This window comes from Pteronotus mesoamericanus, unplaced genomic scaffold (genome assembly GCF_021234165.1).
Source record: "Pteronotus mesoamericanus isolate MK-2021 breed Mesoamerican mustached bat unplaced genomic scaffold, CSHL_Meso_final scaffold_705, whole genome shotgun sequence".
Lineage (NCBI taxonomy): Eukaryota > Metazoa > Chordata > Mammalia > Chiroptera > Mormoopidae > Pteronotus > Pteronotus mesoamericanus.
In genome coordinates, this window is record NW_026555326.1 from 11,130,119 (window position 1) to 11,149,132 (window position 19,014).

Consider the following 19,014-nt stretch of genomic DNA (forward strand, 5'->3'; position numbering starts at 1 on the left):
TCTCTTTATATATCATGTCATCTGCAAGTAATGACAGTTTAACTTCCTTCTTTCCGATTTTAATGCCTTTTATTTCTCCTTTTTTTCTGATTGCTGTGTCTAGGACTTCCAATACTATGTTAATACCAGTGGTAAAAGTAGTCATTATTGTCCTGTTCCTGATATTAAAGAAAATGCTTTTAGCTTTTCACTGTTGAGTATGATGTTAGCTGTGGGTGCATCATATATAGGCTTAATTATGCACTTTCCTGAGAGTTGTTATCATAAATGGATGCTAAATTCTGTCAAATATTTTTTCTGCATCCATTGATAAGCTCATATGATTTTTATGTATGTGTAGTGTATCGCATTACTTTATGTGAGGATATTGAAACAACATTGCATTTTGGGAATAAGTCCCATTTGATCATGGTGTATGATCTTTTTAATATATTAATAAAATTGGTTTGCATATATTTGATTAAGGATTTTTACATATATGTTCAAGAATATTGACCTAGCATTTCCTTTTTTTAAGGTCTTTTTCTGGTTTTAGGATCAGGATAGTGCTAGCCTCATAAAATGAGCCTGGGAGTCTTTCTTCTTCATCAATTTTTGCAATAGTTTGGGAAGGGTAGGTGTTAAATTTTCTTCAAATGCTTGGCAAAATTCGCCTGTGAAGCTATCTAGTCCAGGGCTTTTGTTTGTTGTGAGTTTTTTGATAACTCATTGAACTTTTGTTAGTAGTTTTCAGTCTGTTAGATTTCCTATTTCTTCCTGATTCAGGCTTAGAGGATTGTGTGTTTCTAGGAATTTAATCCATTTCCAATTCATTGGCATATAATTTTTGTGGTATTTTCTGATAATCCTTTGTATTTCAATGGTATCAGTTGATGGCCCAGCCTCTTTAGCCACTGCCCAGCCCCAGCACTGCTGGCTGCACAGAGTCGGGGTGGCTGTAGATTGGCTCAGGACCTGGGGCAGCAAGAGAAGGCCTGGGATGGGTTGGGGGATGGGGGGTGGCTCCAAGACACAGCACATCAGGAACAGGCATGCCCATGTGTGAAGATCTCTGGAAGGAGCAGGGACAGCACACTGTCACTGCTGTGTGTCATAGTATAGCCAAGAGAATCTTCCCAACACCATCCGGGAAAAATTCAGAGAGAAACTTTAGCTACAATGGTCAGAGACCCTCTAAGGAGGTGGTCAGCCCTGACCGTGAGAGACTGTGTGACTTGTGGGTAAGGAGAGCACATGGAGAACAGGACTCCCAGGGACCAGGGCTACATCATATGGTTCATAGAGAAAGTCTTTTAAAAGGGGAGCTGAAGCATGGCCTGAGGCTCAGCCTGGACCTGGGCTCACATGCCTGAGCACGAGGATGGGGCACAGCAACTTTGCTAACCAAAAACTCAGAGGCAGAGAATACACTGAAGAGGCTGGCCCCAGCACAGCTCGCAAGCAGAGAGCAGTATAGAGCACAGAATTCAGGCCAAAATTCCTGCAAAGGAGCAGGCTCAGGTCTCAAAGGCAGGAGATGAGCACCTGAGATTTGCCACAGTCAGCCAGAGGCTTTCACAGACAGGTGAACCCAACCTCCCGTCTGCAGGGATTACAGGCCCGGTAGTGAGGCCAGGCCCAGGAGTTTCCTGCTGCTTACATTTCCTTAGGAGAAAGATGGTGAAGAAAAAGCACCTACAGGGCCCTTCACCAGACACTATGTGCTTCAAAGCTCCTCAGCCCCAATTTACTAAATGCAGCAGAACATAGTAAAAAGAGACAGGGGCAACAAGATGCTATCTTCTGCTAAGCTGTTTAACACTGATTTCATATCCTTCAAGTTTGGGAAAAATATGGCACCAGGTTTTATAATATAGTTTATTTCAAATCTCATTTATTGCTCTTCCCTTTTCTTATTCCATACTACTTTCTTCCTCCCTCTTCATATTTTTGTTTATATTTGATTTTCTCTCTTGCTGCAACTTGTTTCTATTCCACACTGTTATTATTCCCCCTCTAGCCTCTCAAAGCCATTTGTGATTGCCATTAGTCATCTTATGTTTCTTCTCCCATTCTTAAAAGTACCCCATTCTCTCTCCACTGTATTGATCTTTACTCATAGGTTGTAGATAAGGTGGTATTGCAGTTCTTCAATCTTGTTTCTAAATATTGACTGTCTGTATTTCAAATCTCAAATTTCACTGTTTCCCTTGCCTATTCTATCTTTCCTTCTTTCTGTTCTCTCCTGTTTTTGTTTTAAACATTATTTTTTCCCTGCCTTAGCAAGGATTTCATCTTGCACTCTTAGTTTTCCTTCTCCCTCTATCCTCTTAAAATAACTTTGGTTTTTGTCTAGACATCCTAGCTCATTGGTTGTTGATATTTCAGTGGTATAGCTTCTTCAACAATTAAGTAAGGGTGTGTGTGTGTGTGTATGTGTGTGTGTTTTCTCTCACTAGACACATACAAATATATATATATTTTCTTTAAATTTTGGTTTTATCTTAATACTGCATGCTTCTGCTCTCTTACTCCATCCCATCTTCCTTCCTCCCTTTTTAGTCACAAAGTAAATTTTATTTCTATCCCACTTTGCCTTATCTTTATTTCCTCCTTTTATTATTGTCCTTCCCTCTATCCTCACAAAAATCTCTTTTCTTTCAACTAGTCATCTCATATTCATTTTTTCTCTCTTATAATAGCCTTAATCTCTTTATACCTTTATTAATACTGGTGCTTTGGCTATTGATAGTGTGACTGTGAGTGGGGGTTATCTTTGGGGGTATGGGTCTGTTTCCTGGGCTGTTTGGTTTTTGTTCTGGCAGCCCATAACAACAGTATGCAAGACGTGGAGGGTTGACTGACTCTCAGTCAGTCAGCTGGAGGGAATATCCCACCAAAGAATGACCCAACAACAACCAAGACACAATTACAACTACAGAGTCCACATAGAAGTCATAAAGGGAAGTGCAAGAGCATCAAGCTCAGGTGATCAAAGGCACTGCACCACTGATACTCACAAGTCTCCTACCAGAGAAGATTGCACCATGAAGAAAGGGAGTCAAAGCGGATAAATCTAACACAGAGAAACAAACAAGAGAGACCTAAAAGGGAAGACAAAGAAACATCCCCCAATCAAAAGGAAAGGAGGAATCTCCAGAAAGACTGCTAAATGAAATTGAGGCAACCAAACTATCAGACATTGAATTCAAAATAATGGTTACAAAGATGCTACAGGAGTTCAGTGAGAACTTCAAAGAACTCCAGGAAAGCTACAAGGAACTTACTACATACTACACACAATGTAAAATGACATAGAAACTATCCATAAGAACAAGGAAGACATTAAAAATACAGTATCTAAGATGAAGAACACAGTAGAAAGAAATAAAAGCAGGCTAGATGAAGCACAGGATCAAATCAGTGGGATGGAGGACAAAGTAGAAAAAATTCCCAGAAGAGCAACAAAATGAAAAAGACTCAAAAAGGATGAAGAGTGGTTAAGCTGGCAAATCCAGCTGCAAGACAAGAAGAAATGTAATAATATCTGTAAAATAGAGATACCAGAAGGAGAAGAAGAAGAAGGGGTAGAAAACCTGTTTGAAAGAGTAATAAAATAAAACTTCCCTAACTTGGTGGCAGAAAAAGTCAAAGTCCAAGAAGCACAGAGGGTCCCAATCAAGATGAACTCAAAAAGGACCACTCCAATACACATAACTAAAATAGAAATTTTCAAACAAAGAGAGAATCTTAAAGATAACAAGGGAGAAACAGAAAGAAACATACAAGAAAGCTCTGAGAAGTCTAGCAGCTGATTTCTGAACAGAAACACTACAAGCCAGAAGGGAATGGCAAGAAATATTCCAAGTCATGAAAAGCAAAGGCCTGCAACCAAGACCACTCTACACAGCAAATCTCCCATTTTAAATGGAAGGTGTTATAAGGAGTTTCTCGGACAGAAAAAGGCTAAAAGAATATGCCTCCACCAAACCAGCATTGCAAGACATGTCAATGGGACTGCTTTAAGAAGATGAAGAGCGAAAGAAAGAGGAACACTGGTACAAAAGGGAAAAATAGCAATGAACAAGTACATATTGATAATAACCTTAAATGTAAATGGATTAAATGTTTTTTGAATGGATAAAAAAAATATATGACCTGCATATATGCTGTCTACAAGAAAACTACCTCAGATCAAAAAACCTACAACAGACTGATAGCGAAGGGTTGGAAAAAATATTCCAAGCAAATGGGCAGGGAAAAAAAGCTGGAGGAGCAATTCTTATATCAGACAAAATAGATTTCAAAACAAAGGCCATAAAAAAATACATAGAAGGATATTTCACAAGACTCATGAGAACAATGCATCAAGAAAACATAAACATTGTAAACACATATGCACCCAACATAGGAACACCCAAATATATAAGAAAAACCTTAGAGGATCTCATAAAGATTTCAACAGCAACACAGTTATAATAGGGGATCTTCGCACAAAAAATCAATATGGTATTGTAGCACTAAATGACAGCCTAGAATTCAGGGGCATCCAACCTTTTGGCATCTCTGGTCACACTGGAAGAGTTTTGGGCCACACATTAAATACACAAACACTAACAAAAACTGATGAGGAAAAAAAAAGTTGTAAATGAATTTAGGATTTTGTGTTGGGCCACATTCATAGCCATCCTGGGGTGCTTGTGGCCCAACATTCCTGTAGGATCAAATTGACTGAACTGACATATAAAGAACATTTCACACCAAAGAGGCAAAATATACATTCTTTTCCAATTAACATGGAACATTCTCAAAGATAGACCCTGGGATAGGACCCAGAACAGTGTTAACAAATTCAAGAAAATTGAAATCATATCAACCATTTTCTTGGATTACAATAGCTTGAAACTAGAAACCAACTTAAAGGAAAAAAACTTAAAACAGTCAAATTCATGGAGACTGAAAAACATGTTACTAAACAAAGAATGGGTTAACAGCAAGATTAAGAAAGCAATCAAGCTCTGGCTGGTGTGGCTTAGTGGATAGAGTGCAGGACTGTGAAGCAAAGGGTCACCTGTTCAATTCTCAGTCAGGGCACATGCCTGGGTTGCAGGCCAGGTCTCTGGAAGGGGTGTGTGAGAGGCAACCTCCCTCTCTTCCTCACTTCCCCTCTCTCTAAAAAGAAATAAATAAAATAGTTTTAAAAAGGAAAGAGATCAAAAAGTTTCTGGAAACAAATGAAAATGAACACACAACGGTCTAAAATCTATGAGTCAAATTTATGCCTAGGTACTTTATTTTTCTTTTTGCTATATTGAATGGTATTTTTTTCTCTGATTTCTTCTTCTTCTATTGCATTGCTGGTGTACAAAAACGCCTTTGATTTCTGAATGTTGACTTTGTATCCTGCTGTTTTGCCAAATTCACTTATTAGGTTGAGGAGTTTTTTGGTAGAGTCTGCAGGGTTCTCTATGTACACTATCATGTCATCTGCAAACAATGATAGTTTTACTTCCTCCTTTCCTATTTGGATGCCTTTTATCTCTTTCTCTTGTCTGACCGCTGTGGCTAGGACTTCCAATACGATGTTGAAAAGAAGCGGTGAGAGCGGACATCCTTGTCGTGTTCCCAATCTTAGTGGGAAAGCTTTCAGTTTTTGCCCATTGAGTATGATATTGGGTGTAGATTTTTCATATATGGCCTTTATTATGTTGAGGAATGGTACCACCTCACACCGGTCAGAATGGCCATCATGCACAGTTCAACAAACAACAGGTGCTGGCGAGGCTGTGGACAAAAGAGAACCCTAGTACACTGTTGGTGGGAATGCAGACTGGTGCAGCCACTGTGGAAGGCGGTGTGGAGTTTCCTCAAAAATCTGAAAATGGAACTGCCTTTTGATCCAGTGATTCCCCTGCTGGGAATATACCCTAAGAACACCAAAACACCAATTCAAAAGAACCTATGCACCCCAATGTTCATAGCAGCACAATTTACAATAGCCAAGTGTTGGAAGCAACCTAAGTGTCCATCAGTAGATGATTGGATCAAAAAATTATGGTACATCTACACAATGGAATGCTACGCAGCAGAAAGGAAAAAAGAACTACTAAACTTCGCGACAGCATGGATGGAACTGGAGACCATCATGGTAAGCGAAATAAGCCAGGGGGCGAAAGACAAATACCATATGATCTCACCTATAAGTGGAACCTAACCAACAATACAAAGATGAAAGGAAAATATGACCAGCAACACTGAAAGGAAAAGAAATCAACAGAGACAAGAGGGAAGGAGGGAGGGGCGGGCAGGGAATGGGAAGGGAAGGGGAAAGTCAAGGAACATATAGCAAGGACTCATGGACAAAACCAAAGGGGAAGAGCTGAGGGAGGGAAGGAGGGAGGGGGCAAGGGAAGGTGGTGGGGGGAGGCAGAGACAAATGTATTTAAAAATAAATAAATAAATACTTGAAAAAAAAATAAAATCTATGGGTCACAGTGAAGGCAGTCCTAAGAGGGAAATTCATAGCAATACAAGCCAACCTGAAACAGGCAGAAAAAATTTCAAATAAACAAGCTAACTCTCATCTACAAGAACTGGAAGAACAACAACAAACATACCCCAGAGCAATGAAAAGAAAGGAAATAATCCAGATCAGAGCAGAATTAAAAGACATAAAGTCTAAAAGAACAATTCAAAGGATTAATAAATCCAGGAGCTTGTTCTTTAAAAAGATAAACAAGGTCAACAAGCCTTTAACCAGACTCATCAAGAAAAAAGGAGAAATGACAAAAATAAATAAAATCAGAAATGAAGGAGGAGAGATTACAATGGATACCACAGAAATACAAAGAATTGTAAGAAATTACTTAAGCATAACTGTATGCCAAGAAATTTGACAATCTGAGTGAAACAGACAAATTTCTAGAAACATGTAATCTTTCAAAACTGAATAAAGAAGCAGAAAGTCTGAATACACGGAAAACAGCTAGTGAAATTGAAGCAGTAATCAAAGAACTCCTAGCACACAAAAGCCTCAGACTAGATGGCTTTGCAGAATTTTACCAAGCACTTAGGGAAAAACTAACCCTTATTGTGCTCAAACTATTCCAAAAAATTCAAGAAGAGGGAAGACTCCCAAACTCCTTTATGACGACAGCATTGTCCTAATTGCAAAGGCAGATAAAGACACAACCAAGAAAGAAAACTACACACCAATATCACAGAGGAACATAGATGCTAAAATACTCAACAAAATATTGGCAAACCAAATCCAGCAATTCAATAAAAAGATCATACATTATGATTAAGTGGAATTCATCCCAGGGATGCAAAGATCATAAATATTAACAAATCGATAAATGTATCACATAAACAAAATGAAAGACAAAAATCACATGATCATATGTATAGATGCAGAAAAAGCACCCGTTTATGATTAAAAAATTCAGCAATGTGGCAGTACAGGGAGGATACCACACATAATAAAACTCATATATGAGAAACCTACAGCCAACATCATACTCAAGCAGGAAAATCTAAAAGCTTTCTCCCTAAGAGCAGGAACAAGACTGGGGTGTCCTCTCTCACCTCTTCTATTCAGCATAGTATTAGAAGTTCTAGCCACAGTGATCAGATAAGAACATGAAATAAAAGACATTATAAGATGACATGTGTGTGCATAGAAAACCCTATAGACTCCACCAAAAAAAACTACTCAACATAATAAGTGAATATGACAAAACAGTGGGATACAAAGTCAATATTCAGAAATCAAAAGAATTTCTGTACACCAACAATGAAATATCAGAATCAGAAATCAGGGAAAAAATCCCATTTCCTAGAGCAACAAGAAAAATAAAATATCTGAGAATAAACCTACCTAAGAAGGTAAAAGACCTGTACTCAGAAAACTACACAACACTGAAGAAAGAAATTAAGGAAGATACAAACAAATTGAAGCATATATCATGTTCATGGACTGGAAAAATCAACATCATTAAAATGTCTATGCAACCCAAAGCAATTTACAGATTAAACTCAATCCCTATTAAAATATCAATGATATATTTCACAATGAGCCCGAATAGCTACAATTCAGAGAAAGAAAAACAAGGTAGGAAGGATCACAATACCTGATATCAAACTATATTACTAGGTACAGTCCAGAAATTAATCCATGTCTGCATGGTAAATTAATCTTTGACAAAGGGGGCAGGAGCATAAAATGGAATAAAAATAGCCTCTTCGATAAATGGCATTGGGATGTCTAGACAGCTACATGCAAAAGAATGAAACTAGAAAACCACTTACATCATTGACCAAAATAAACTCAAGATGGAGAAAATAATCAAATATAAATTGTGACACCCTAAAAGTCCTAGAGGAGAACATAGACAGGAAAATTTTAGATATCCTATGCAGAAATATTTTCACTGATGTGTCTCTTAGGGTAAGAGTTATAAAGGAAATAATAAATAAATGGGAATACGTCAAATTCAAAACCTTGAAATGAAGATTAACAATGCCTTTAACCTGTGTGTATAGAAACGATCAAATGTGTAAAACCAACATGAATGTTAAAGTCAAATCTGTTGTATATCCCCAAATTAAATTGCCAGGTCTTAAACTCCAACTTATCTCTTCAGTTATCATAATTTACTAAGGTACTTCAACAGATCCTTACCAAGGATGGTATCTATTTTCTCAGACAGCATGAGTAGTCATCCCACACTGAAATGACTATGGTATGCATACTGGTCCCAGAAACACCATAGACGTGTTTGCCAAAAAATCCCACTTGGTACAAAATAATCTTACTATAAACTGGTTTTGCAGTGTTGGGACACTTCACTAATGTTTTCTTGAAACAAATGAAGGTTGAGGACTGTAAGTGAACTCTTTTGTTGATATTCACTTTGATATTCATAAACGTGTAGTATACAACTCATGTAATAGACTGTTCATGCATGTTCCAGTTGGAATACATTTTTCTGCTTCAAAGAATATTTTACAGAAAACTATGAAATACACACATGCTGTTTCAAAACAGACATAATTGTATGAACCCACTGTCTGTTTTGCACATACAAAAGTCTTGGTACTAGCTCCCTAAGAATGTATTCATTCCTGACCTGTACGCTTTATCTCAGGCAGCACTACTCATCACATACTCATCACATACTGAACTGAGTATGCATATTGGGCCTTAAAACTGCATACCAGTTTTTGCCCCAAAACCTGCTTGGTGCAAACTGGTCTTGAAATGTGCAAACACTTTAGTACACGTTTCTCAAAGGAAATCACACTGAGGAACATAAGTGGACTCTTATTGTTATATACACTTAGATATTCACAAACCTGTAGAACACAAGCCATGTGGTAGACTGTCTACGCGTGGTCTATGTGGAATAAAGTTTTCTTCTGGAAAGAATACTTTGCAGAACACTGTGTGCAAAATGCTTATTCTATTTCAAAACTGACCTAATATATGAATCCTCTGATTGTTTTCCACAAAACAAGTGCTTTCAGTAGCTCTTGAAGAATATATTCAATCCTGACCTACACTCTTTATCTAGGAGAGCACTAGTATTCATCACATACTGAAATGAGTATGTTTTTGGCCTAGAAACTTTGTAGAAGTGTTTGGTTTAAAAAAAAATTTAAACCCCGTATGGTACAAAATAATCTTAACACAAAGTGGTCTTGAAATGTTCGGCCACTTCACTACAGCTTTCTCTGAGGAAATGCATACCAAGGACTATAAGTGGACTCATATTTATATTCACTCTGATATTCAGAAACCTGTAGTGTATAAGTCATGTAGTAGACTCTACATGCATGTTCTAGTTGGAATCCATTTTTCTGCTGGAAAGACTACTTAACAGAAAACTGTGTGCAACATGCTTATTCCATGTCCACACTGACATAATTGTATGATTCCACTGACTGTTTTGTACATACAAGAGTGTTTTCAGTAGCTCTCTCAGAATGCATTCACTCCTGACCTGCACTCTTTGAGAACACAGTGTTCACACCCATTACCTAGTACATACGCAAGAAACTCACAGCCTAAGCTACGTAAGGACTTCCAAACAAACAGTAGTTTCTAATCTTTCATCTCATGTAACAGCAAAAGTTAGCTTCCACACATATCCCTCAGAAAACTTTAGGACAAAAAGTCATGATTGTCAAAGCGTTACTTTTGTTTCTGAGCAGACCGTCCATCCAGAGAATAACTTCAACTCAAAAGGTACAGGACAACTTATGTGCAATGGCAATTCTAATGCTATAACAGACTATAGCTCTAAGCAAGTGGAACTCCTGAGTTACTTTGGAGTTCACACTAATCTTATACCAGAGATTAACACTTTTTTCTCTCAGTGAGGAAACCTCCTCGTGTCCAGAACTAATCAGAATTTCACCTCAACTCACTTCTGTCCTCTCACTTTAAGCTACCACTGAGTTGAAGATTTTAGCTGCAAGATAACCCAACATATACCTACTCCAAGATGTTAGTTAATATTTCTCAAAATAACACAGTTTTTTTATCTTGGATGCCCCAAATAGTCTCTACAAGAGGGAGAAGAGCATGCCATGGCAACAAACAGGGTCCCTCCTTAGGCTTGTGCTCACCAGTTTATTAAGCTCAATGTCTAATTTCTTTTGTTTCCTTTATTATTAATAACTAGTTAACTCCCTATGGTAAGCATTTATTCATAAAATAATTATCATGCTTGCTTATACTGCATGCAAAGCCCTGTTATGGATAGTCACATAAATGAACAAAAAGGACAAGGAATCCTATTTTCATAAAGTTTACATTCTAGTGGAGAAAAATTGACCAAGAAAAGCAGTATAATTACCAACAAAATTATATATTATATTGGAAGGTGATTATTAATATGTAAAAATATATAGCAAATCAGAAAAGTTAATGCTGGGTATGGGTAGCTAGATGGCAACACTTTTTTGGTACAAGATAATTACACAGGATATTGAATAATTTCTAAAATAGCAACTAATATATGGTACTAATTTTTTCCCATAGTCAGGATATAAGGATTCAAGAAACAAGATACCAACTAAATTGGAAATAGGAGCATTATATGCATGAGTAAACAGAGAGAGCCAAGACAGACTGAAGTTTTATACAAGAGGAAGAGTAGAGGGAGACATGAGTAGAAACCAAACTGTGTTGGCCATATTCAGAGTCTTTTTAAATGGCTGGTATAGAATTAAGCTAGCATAAAACCAGTGAGAATATTAAGAGGATGCTGTAGTAGTTGAGAGAGATTGAGGTCAGTGTCCCAAGCTTTGCTCTCAGAAGGAAAGCTGGAAGAAAGAAAGAAATATGATGGAAGAAATGTTACAGAACAGGTAAAGGGAAGTGGAGATAAAGCATAGTTCTAATTCAAAATCAGATAAAGACCCAGCAAAGGAAGAATATTATAAGCCAACATCCCTGATGAACACAGATCCTAAAATCCTCAACAAAATTAGCAAACCAGACCCAAAATGAATTAAACAGATCATAAGCCATGATGAGGTGGGATTTATCCCAGGGATGAAAGGTTGGTACAATATATACAAATCAATAACTGTAATACATAAACAAAATTAAAGATAAAAATCAAATGATCATATACATTTCCTTACCCTATTGAGCTTAAACCCTGCTGAAGAGTATAGCTGGAGGCTCTTTCAGAGATTAAGCCTAACAGACAGCCTGTAAGCAGAGGCAGATATATGGGTGCTTTGAGACTTTAGCTGAGGCTCTCCTGGGCCTGGTGCTGGTAAAAACCAGTCTTGGTGCACAGTTTAGTTTTTTTCTGCATGCACCTAGGCCCAGCAGAGGCAGCCAGAAGCTGCGATGGTGGATAGCTCCAAAATAGTTACCCAGGGCCAGTCACAGGCATTGTCTGACATAGGACTGCACCAGAGTCTTTGCAGATATACCTAACATATATAACAAACACAAAGCAAAAATAGAAAGACAAAGAAACAAGCCCCAAATGAAAGTATAAGAGAATACTCCAGAAGAACAGTTCAGTGAAATTCAGGCAAGCAATTTCTCGGATATAGAATTCAAAGTATTGATTACAAGGATGCATAATCCTTAATAACAGCATAAAAAATATAGGAACTATTTAAAAAGACCAATCATAAACAAAGAATACAATATCTGAAATAAATAACAACCTGGAAAAAATAAGCTGTAGGTTAGATGAAGCAGAGAATTGAATCAGCAATTTGAAAAATAAGTTAGGGAGAAACACAAGGGAGGAAGATGGCAGAGGAGTGAATGGGAGTCACACTGACTTCCTCCCAAGACCAAACTGGAATTGCGACTAAATAGTGGAGAAATCACCTGAAAAACAATGGAACGATAGTTAGAGAGGAACCTTGGAGCCACAGAGAGACAGTGGATTCAACTCTCACACAAACCAATGGGTGAGAAGTACGGTGGAGGCTTGAAAGGGGGGGCTCCAGTACCAGAGGGACATTGAAGCGGCCAGTTAGCTTCCCCTGAGAAAAACAGGGTCTGAATCATAAACAGGTACCCCTAGACTACAACAGCTGAAACAAGGAAAACACGCAAACAAAATGCAACTCCGAAAAGCTTAGGGGCGCTGTTTGCCAGAGACATATGGCTGGGGATGCAAAGAGACATACAAAGTGCCAATGCAACAATTTGCAGTGGCATCCGCCCTCCATAATTTCTGGGTAGAGGTGGCAGCAGAGTGGGCTGGTGCCTGGGAAAAGATTGGTGAGGAAGACTTTGTGAAGAGAACAGAGATGGTGGCGAGTGGAGCCCCGGTGATAACTCATCTCCCACTCTACGGCTACCATCTTGCTCAGGCATAAGGGAATCAATTAACTTGCCTTTTGCACACTCTGCACACAGTTCATGCGAATGTGGCGGGGGGTTGCTGCTAAGTGCAGACAAGCTGGAATAAATAGAGGATACCTGGCCAAAGGAGTCACAGCTGCATAGAGAGCCTTGAGGAGAGACTGGAGATGGAGGTGTTGGGGAAAGAACAGGAGGAGGAACCAGGGAATCCCAATTCTTTCTCCTTTCCATAGTCTCCATTGTGCACGGGCAGGCCACGCCCCCAAAAAGCCAAACGCTGAAAAGCACACAATACACAGCCCCAAACCACCCAGTACAGACATGCACACACACGCCAAGTGGCTGGCAAGGATTGGCCTGCGTGTGTGTGGACCCGCAACCACACGGGCTGATGAGGGCTCCCACAGGTTGGCACACACAGGGACTGTGAGGGAGTGCACAGATTGGCGAAAGCAGGCTTACACCGGCACCCGCGGGGGCCAGCAAGTGTAGAGCAGTCAGCAGAAATAGTGGATTCCTGGCCGAAGGGGTCACAGAGCCGCCCAAAGCAGGACTCAGACACAAACATAGACTCCTGGAAAGCTCAAACAAATGACACAAGGTCATATACGATCAACAACTGACATCATGAGAGGCAGCCCAGAAAGAAAAGAAAAGAAACAATAAATAAATACATGAAAACAAACAAACAAATAAATAAAAAGACCCACCTACTACAATAGAAGCTTAATCCACAAAGTCAGAAATTCTAGATGGATCAATTGAAGCAGAAGAAAATAATTAATTGATTGACTGATTGATTGATAGACTCTCACAAAAATGGGAAGAAAACGAAGTTCCCCCCAAATGAGTGGAAAAGGGGAATCCCCACAGAGAGAGCTAAATAAAATAGAGGCAAGGGAACTATCAGATATGGAATTCAAAACAATGGTTCTAAGGAAGCTCAATGAGCTCAGCCAGCTCAAAGATCACTATGAAAAACTGCAGAGAAACTATCAGGATCTTACAGCAAACTACAACAACCTGGAAAAGGACATAAAAACTATCAAGAAGACACAAGAGGATATGAAGAATACCATTTCTGAATTGAAGAACACAGCAGAAGGAATCCAAAGCAGGTTGGATGAAGCTGAGGATCGAATCAGTAAGATGGAGGATAAGGTAGAAAAAAGCTCCCAGAAGGAACAAGAAATCGAGAAAAGGCTCAAAAAGAATGAAGAAGCATTTAGGGAAATGCTGGACAACCTGAAATGCAATAATATCCACATAATAGGGATACCAGAAGGAGAAGAGGAACAAGGGATAGAGAAACTCTTTGAAAAAAATAATGATGGAAAATTTCCCCAATTTGAGGAAAGAAAACGTCTCATGGATCCATAGGCACAGAGGGCCCCACTCAAGAGTACCCAAGGAGGTCCACTCCAAGACACATCATCATTTAAATGACAACTATCAAAGACAAAGAGAGAATCCTCAAGGCAGCAATGGAGAAGGAGAAAGTAACATACAAGGGGGCTCCAATATGGCTAGGAGCTGACTTCACAACAGGAACACTACAAACCAGAAGGGAATGGCAAGAAATATTCGAAGTAATGAAAAGAAAGGGCCTACAACCAGGGTGCTATAACCAGCGAGGTTCTCAATTAAAATAGAAGGGGAAATAAGTTTCCCAGACAAAAGAAGCCTAAAGAATACATCTCTACCAAACCAGCACTCCAAGATATACTAAGGGGACTGGTTTAAGAAGATGAAGGAAAGAGTAAGAAAGAGAAAAACACAGGTAAAAAAGAAAAAATAAATAGGTTTCTATCAGTAATAACTCTCAATGTGAATGGACTAAATGCCCCATTCAAAAGACAAGGATAGCTGAATGGATAAGAAAACATGACCCACACATACGCTGCCTACAGAGACCCACCTCAGAGGAAAAGACCTACACAGATTGAAAGCAAAGGGATGGAAAAAAATATTCCAAGCAAATGGGCAACAGAAGAAAGCAGGGGTCGCAATACTTGTATCAGACAAAATAGATTTCAAAACAAAGGCCATAAAAAGAAACCCAGAGGGACATTTTATAATACTCAAAGGAAGAATCCATAAAGAAAAAATAAACATTGTAAACTCATATGCTCCCAATATAGGAGCACCCAAGAATATAAGGAAAATCTTGGATGACTTTAAAAAAGATATAGACAGCAACACACTGATAGTAGGGGATTTCAACACCGCACTGTCAAAAATGGACAGATGTTTCAAACAAAACTAATAAACATATCAAGGCGCTGAATGACACACTGAATCAAAGAGACTTAACTGACATATATAGAACCTTCCATCCAAAAGAAGAAAAATACACATTCTTTTCAAATGCTCATGGCAGTTTTTCAAAGGTAGATCACATGATAGGACAAAAAGCAAGCCTCAGCAAATTCAGGAAAATTGAAATCATACCAAACTTTTTCTCAGACCACAAAGCCTTGAAACTGGAAATCAACCTCAAAGAGAAACTTCAAAAACTTGCAAACTCATGGAGACTGAACAGTACACTATTAAACAATGAATGGATCAATAATGAGATACGAGAAGATATCAAAAAGCTTATGGAAACAAATGAAAATGAACAGACAACTGTCCAAAACCTATGGGACACAGCAAAGGCGGTCCTGAGAGGGAAGTTCATAGCAATACAGGCTTACCTAAAAAAGATAGAAACATTTCAAATAAAAGACCTAACACTACAACTTCAAGACGTGGAGAAACAACAACAAATAAATCCCAGAGCAAGTAGAAGGAAGGAAATAGTCAAGATTAGAGCAGAACTGAATGACATAGAGACAAACAGAACAATTCAGAGGATCAACCAAACCAGAAGCTGGTTCTCTGAGAAGATAAATAAAATTGACAAGCCTTTAAGCAGACTCATCAAAATAAAAGGGAGAGGACCCAAATTAATAATATCAGAAAGGAAAGAGAAGAAATAGCAACTGATACCACAGAAATACAAATGATCATCAGAAACTACTATGAACAATTATATGCCAAGAAATTGGAAAATCTTGATGAAATGGACTAATTTTTAGAAAAGTATAATCTTCCAACACTGAAGGAGGAAGAAACAGAAAGCTTGAACAGACCGATAACAGCTGGGGAAATTGAAGCAGTAATCAAGAAACTCCCAGCACACAAAAGCCCAGGGCCAGACGGTTTCACAGGAGAATTTTACAAAACATTTAAGGAAGAGCCAACCCCTGTCCTTCTCAGACTATTCCAAAAAAATCCAAGAGGAGGGAAGACTCCCAGACTCCTCCTATGAGGCCAGCATCACCCTGATCCCAAAACCAGATAAAGGCCCTTCAAAGATAGAAAACTACAGGCCAATTTCGCTGATGAACATAGATGCTAAAATCCTCAACAAAATATTGGCAAACCGCATCCAGCAATACATTCAAAAGATTATCCACCACGATCAAGTGGGATTCATCCCAGGGATGCAGGGATGGTTCAATATATGCAAATCAGTAAACGTGATACATCACATAAATGAAAGAAAAGAGAAAACCACATGATCATCTCAATAGATGCAGAAAAAGCATTTGACAAGGTACAGCACCCATTTATGATCAAAACACTCAGCAAAATGGGAATACATGGGGCATTCCTCAATGTAATAAAGGCCATATATGAAAAACCTACAGCCAATATCATACTCAACGGGCAAAAACTGAAAGCTTTCCCACTAAGATTGGGAACACGACAAGGATGTCCGCTCTCACCACTTCTTTTCAACATCGTATTGGAAGTCCTAGCCACAGCGGTCAGACAAGAGAAAGAGATAAAAGGCATCCAAATAGGAAAGGAGGAAGTAAAACTATCATTGTTTGCAGATGACATGATAGTGTACATAGAGAACCCTGTAGACTCTACCAAAAAACTCCTCAACCTAATAAGTGAATTTGGCAAAACAGCAGGATACAAAGTCAACATTCAGAAATCAGAGGCACTTTTGTACACCAGCAATGCAATAGAAGAAGAAGAAATCAGAAAAAAAAATACCATTCGATATAGCAAGAAAAAAAATAAAGTAACTAAGCATAAATTTAACCAAAGATGTAAAAGACCTGTACGCAGAAAACTATACAACATTCAAAAAAGAAATTAAGGAAGACACAAATAAATGGAAGCATATACCATGCTCACGGATTGGAAGAATTAATATCCTCAAAATGTCCATACTACCCAAAGCAATTTATAGATTCAACGCAATCCCCATTAAGATACCAATGACGTATTTCACAGAAATAGAACAGACATTTCAAATATTTATATGGAACCATAAACGACCTCGAATAGCCACAGCAATTTTGAGAAAGAAACACAAAGTAGGAGGGATCACAATACCGGACATCAAACTCTACTACAAAGCCACCATACTCAAAACAATCTGGTACTGGCACAAGAACAGACCCATAGACCAGTAGAACAAAATAGAAAGCCCAGAAGTATGCCCAGGTCTCTATTGACATCTAATATTTGACAAAGGGTGCAGAAGCATAAGATGGAGCAATAACAGCCTCTTCAACAAATGGTGTTGGGAGAGTTGGACAGCTACATGCAAAAAATTGAAATTGGATCATCAGCTGACACCATACACAAAAAAAAAAACTCAAGATGGATAAAAGACTTAAATAGAAGTCGCAACACCATCAAAGTCCTAGAGGAGAACATTGGCAGGAAACTGCCAGATATCCCACGCAGCAATTTTTTCACTGATATGTCTCCTAAAGCAAGGGACATAAAGGAAAGAATAAACAAGTGGGACCTCATAAAATAAGAAGCTTCTGCACGGAGAAAGAAAACATCAGCAAAATGAAAAGGGAGCCAACCGTATGGGAAAATATATTTGCTAATGATACATCAGATAGAGGTTTGATCTCCAAGATATATAAAGAACTCACTTGACTCTACTCCAAGAAGACAAACGATCCAATCAAAAAATGGGCAAAGGACCTGGGCAGATGCTTTTCTATGGAGGAGATACAGAGGGCCCAGAGGCATTTGAAAGGATGCTCTGCATCACTAGCCATCAGAGAAATGCAGATCAAAACCACCATGAGGTACCACCTCACACCGGTCAGAATGGCCATCATAAACAGATCAACAAACAACAGGTGCTGGCGAGGCTGTGGACAAAAGGGAACCCTAGTACACTGTTGGTGGGAATGCAAACTGGTACAGCCCCTATGGAAAGCAGTGTGGAATTTCCTTAGAAAGCTGAAAATGGAACTGCCTTTTGATCCAGGGATTCCCCTGCTGGGAATATACCCTAAGAACACCAAAACTCCAATTCAAAAGAACCTATGCACCCCAATGTTCATAGCAGCACAATTTACAATAGCCAAGTGTTGGAAGCAACCTAAATGCCCATCAGTAGATGATTGGATCAAAAAATAATGGTACATATACGCAATGGAATACTACGCAGCTGAAAGAAAAAAAGAACCTCTAAACTTCACGACAGCATGGATGGAACTGGAGCATTATGCTAACGAAATAAGCCAGGGGGCGAAAGACAAATACCATATGATCTCTCCTATAAGTAGAACCTAACCAACAATACAAAGATACAAGGAAAATAAACCAGCAACACTGAAAGGAAAAGAAACCAACAGATACAAGAGGGAAGCGGTGGGCGGGGGAAAAGGAAAGGAAGGGGAAAGTCAAGGAACATATAGCAAGGTCTCATGAACAAAACCAAAGGGGAAGAGTTGAGGGAGGGATTGGGGGAGGCAGAGACAAAGCTAATTGAAAAAATAAATAAATTTTCAAAAATGAAAAATGAGTTAGAAAAAAACAATCAGAGCAGCAAAAAGAGAAAAAGATTTTAAAAGTGTTAATCGACCTTTGAGATAACATGAAGTATAACAACATCACATCATAGGTATACCATAAAGAGAGGAGAGGGAGCAAGAATCAAGAACTTGTTTAAAGAAATAATGATGAAAACCTCCCTAACCTGGTCAAAGAAAATGACATGCAAGTTCAGGAAATGAAGAGTCCCGAGCAAGATGTATTCAAATAGGCCCACAACAACACACATCATAATTAAAATACCAAAACTAAAAGACAAAAGAGAACCTTAAAAGCCCCAAGAGAAAGGCAGTAAGTTACCTACAAGGGAGCTCCCA